The 4,153-nt window shown below is 42.4% G+C and overlaps 1 pseudogene; it reads left to right on the top strand.

Moving 5' to 3' along the window:
- The first annotated feature begins 547 nt into the window (after positions 1-547).
- On the top strand, positions 548-2,448 carry LOC126495886 (kelch repeat and BTB domain-containing protein 2-like; annotated as a pseudogene).
- Positions 2,449-4,153: the final 1,705 nt, after the last annotated feature.

Genomic DNA, 4,153 nt, shown 5'->3' with positions numbered 1-4,153 from the left:
TGATGCCTTTGGTACTATGACGGGTGGACCTGGTGACAGGTTGAGAGAAATTAGTCAGGCATTGAAAGCCTAACACTGCCGCATCAGTCAGAACTAGCTAAAATCAGATAGGAGTTTATATTATTATTTTCTTGGATTTGGAAAGATTTTTCTTTTTAAAGCAGGATGCAAAACTATAAATCACAAGGAAGCCTATAAATTCAGAAGCATGCAAGCACAGCACAGTCAAACAATATACAAAGAAGTTGTGAAAAGCTGGTAGGAAACTTGTTGAAAAGTGAGAAGAGGAAGCAAGTTGTGGCAGTTGGGGTTTCTTTTCAAAGTAAGCTGGAAGGAGACTTTTCTGTGGCCCACTGCCTTTAAGCTTGCTTAAGCTTGCTGATTAGTATAGGAACAGGAACGTCTGAGTCAGAAGCCTTTGGGACATTTGGGTTGGTAAAGTGGTGTAAGAACTAGGCTAGTGGGAAGGGTGTGGTGAGCCAGATGAAGGTGGGTGCAGCCCTGGGCACCTGGGAGTGCCAGAAAGGCTGCAGGAGTGGACTAGGGCATGGTGGGCACAGGCGGTAGGCCAACCCAGGAAGTGTGTGGAAGGGAGCTAGTGCCTTGGGTTCCTGCTGTGTCAGGTCCGCTGCTGTGCGTGCATCCCTGTAAGTGCAGGCTGGTGGAGTGGCATGTTCTGGACTAAGTGAAAGCAGGCAGAGGCATGTCCGCCTGAGGAATGTGGGTGCGGCAACTAATGCACACACGGTGAACTTGGCAGAAATGACAGCACTGTAGAGCAGCTCCAGCAAACAGCTTGCTTCCTACAGGTAGAGGATGTATTATAGCGTTGTCGGGAATACTTAGTTAAAAAATGAATGCAGAGAGCTGCGCTCAGTTGATGAGTTTTGCTGATCTCTTTGGCTGTAAAGAGCTAAAGCAGAGTGCTGAAAGAACGGTGGAGCAAAGTTCACTGCTGTGTCCACCAGAAGCCTTCATACAGCTGCCCACGACCTCCTGATAGACATTCTCAGCTGTGGCAACTGCCCAACGACCTCCTGATAGACATTCTCAGCCATGGCAACTGCCCCACAACCACCTGATGGACATTCTCAGCAGTGGCAATTGCCCCACCACCTCCTGATGGACATTCTCAGAAGTGGCAATCTAAATACAGAAAAGGAAGAAACAGCTTGAGAAGCTGCGATGCTGTGGCTAGAGTACAATACAGATTCAAGATCCCAGTATTTGTCTTCGGTTTTAGCCAAATCAGAGTTGATACACTTTCAGAAGTCACACAGAGAGCTTGGTTCCAGGGACTCCCACCTAGCGATAAGCCTGCTGTAGTTCAAGGTCTTTATAAGTCTATGGCCAAGTTTTTCAAACCAACTTGGGATGACTAAGGAAGAGATGATGATTTTCATTGAAGCATCATCAGAAAACCCTTGTAGTCTTTACTCTTCTGTCTGTTATAGCCCCTGGGCAGAAAAGGTTTACAAGTTATGCAGCCTGCCAGCTGATTTGCATAAAGTTGGGACAATTGTAACCCTTGATAATTATATTTATATAGCAGGGGGTCAGATGCCCCTGAAAAACACAAAAACAAACACAGTAAGACAGGCAAACTGCAGACCGCCTTCTGAACTGTGAATTGCTTTTACTGGTGTGATGCCCAACAAAATACCTGCTTTCCAAAGATGCAGATGCTCTTCATCCTCACGAAGCCACCCTTGGTTTGCTGTGAAGGCTATATCTATGCAATTGGAGGAGACAGTGTTGGTGGAGGACTTAATCGAGGACTGTAGAAAGATACGACACTGAGAAGGATGAGTGGACAGTGGGGAGCCCCTTCCCGTGTGCTTGGCAGTGGAGAGCAGCCGTTGTGGTTCATGAGTGCACTTATGTGATGACATTGAACCTCAGGTACTGTTACTTTCTGAGGTCTGACTCATGGGTAGAGATGGCCGTGGGGCAGACTAGCAGATCTTTTGCTTCAGCTGCAGCTTTTGGCCATAAAATTTTCTCTATTGGAGGGTTGCATATTGCTACCATTTCTGGCATAAGACTCCCCTCTGGCACTGTAGATGGTCTTCAGTAAGTGGAAATATATGATGTGAGTAAAAATAAATGGCAGCCAATATCCCTGCTAAAAGGTACTCTGATCCCTGTGTTAGAGCTGTTGTGATTTCAAATTCCCTTTGTGTATTTATGTGAGAAATCCACTCAAATAAAAGAGCTAAATATATCACCTGCCAGTATGATTTGGGACTTAATCCGTGGTCTCTGGCAGCACATATCTGAACGTGTACTGTGAGACCTAAGGAGAGATTTTCGATGCACTGTGGGGAAATATCCATTCTGTCTTAAAAAAAAAAATCTCCATGGAAGCCACCAGCTTACTTTCTTTCACCAGATGGAACCAAGGAATTTGAACTGGATGGAGAAATGGTTGCACTTCCCCCTGTATAGCGGAGTTGAGGTGGTGGACATGCCGGACTAGTGATAGCCTTTGCTAAACCAGAGGATATAAAAGGACAAAATATGAGTACATAAAAAATCTACCTTTGATACATTTTAATTTTATGGCCTACTTAATATTTGCATCAGTATAATATATACCAGTGTGTCATACAGAAAGATATGCTTCTGTAATATGAAATAGGTTATTTGATAATTGAGAGACTTTGATGTGTATCATGTGAGCATAAGAGTCTGCATTATCTAACGTGTTAGCCCTGTGTATGTACAGTCCAGAACTTCACTTTTAAAAGGAATTTCGTGTTGCTAGTGTGGTATACCAAAATTATGCTGAAGTTATTTTAGTATATGTATTGATAATCTTGTACTTCTAAATTTCTGGAATATAGTTTTCCTAGCATAATTCAGCTGCACTTAACACTAATGTTCACGTCAGTCTAGAGATGTCTTTCCAATGCTATACTGTTGCTGAGGAAGATCTTCTCTGTGTCTATGGTCTCACACAGGGAAACTGTGACTGCAGGACCAGTCTCACTCTTCTACTAGGTGCATTCATTCCCTTCCCACTGACTGTACTTGTCCATCTAGAATACAGGTTGTCCAGTCAGCTGGCCACTAACCAGGTGTAGACTTAAGGTTCTGAGCTTGCAAATGAATTGCTAGTCCCTCATTGTGCTGTTCTATGTGGATCTTTAATCAGTAAATGTCTCCACTTTCTATATTACATTAACATTGGCTTATGTATATAACCACCTGCTGCCGATGTAGTTCTCTATGTTAAAGAGGTTTAGAATGGATTGACCAGGCCATTACATCTATTTAATAACAAGCATTACTGTACAGTGATTGTGTATAGGTATCTCTTAGGTGTTTTTTTTTTTTTTAACCTGATGTGTGTATCTTTGGGGGGTGCAGGTAGGAAGGTGAGCCATACAGGAATTGTGTGCACTGAGTGTGCAGGAGAACAAACTAGCATTGCTCTGGCATTAATCCCAGGAACCACAAGCAGCTGTGGGACACCATCAATGCAACGTGAGCACAGGTGCCTCTTGACAAACATTGCTGGCATGTGCAAATGCTCTGGCACTGTATTTTGAATTTTAACTTATTAAATAAATCATATATAATCAGTTGAAAAGTTAATTAGGCAAGTGCAGGTGTGTGTCCAATTTGTTTCTTGTGTTGAGAGGGTTTGTTTACCTTGTCATCAGCTTGGGAATAATTTGAAAGATTGCAAATGTTTCATGTTTTACAATGATCCTTAAAACTGCTACAAATGTTCACATAAAGGTTTCTTTTTATTTTTTCTTGAACCTTAAATTCAGGCTTTTCTTCCAGCATGAAGTATGTGGGTAGGATGGGGGCACATCACTGTGTTGTACACTTCCTGGACAAACAGCTTCATAGTGACTGCACAAGTTTGCCTTTCTAAAAGAAAATCATGAAGTTCATATCAACATCTAATTATTCAACTTCTTGTTATTTAGACAGTGATTTTACTCTTGAATCTAAGATGGTTTTTGCCCAAGACAAGTTCACAAACATTCTCCCCACTTTATAAAATTTCAGTGACTTTACAACATTGAGCTTTGTTTGTCAAGTCTACAATCTTGTTTTTAGCAGACAGACACCAGGTTGTTTCAGTAGCATATACTGGATGGAGCGATCCACCCTTTCCTGTCTAAAAACCACTCAT

Source organism: Alexandromys fortis, unplaced genomic scaffold (assembly GCF_014885135.2).
Source record: "Alexandromys fortis isolate MF-2015 unplaced genomic scaffold, M_Fortis_MF-2015_v1.1 scaffold_716, whole genome shotgun sequence".
Classification (NCBI taxonomy): Eukaryota; Metazoa; Chordata; class Mammalia; order Rodentia; family Cricetidae; genus Alexandromys; species Alexandromys fortis.
The sequence above is the reverse complement of the archived record's forward strand: the minus strand, read 5'-3'. Positions and strand labels throughout refer to the sequence as shown.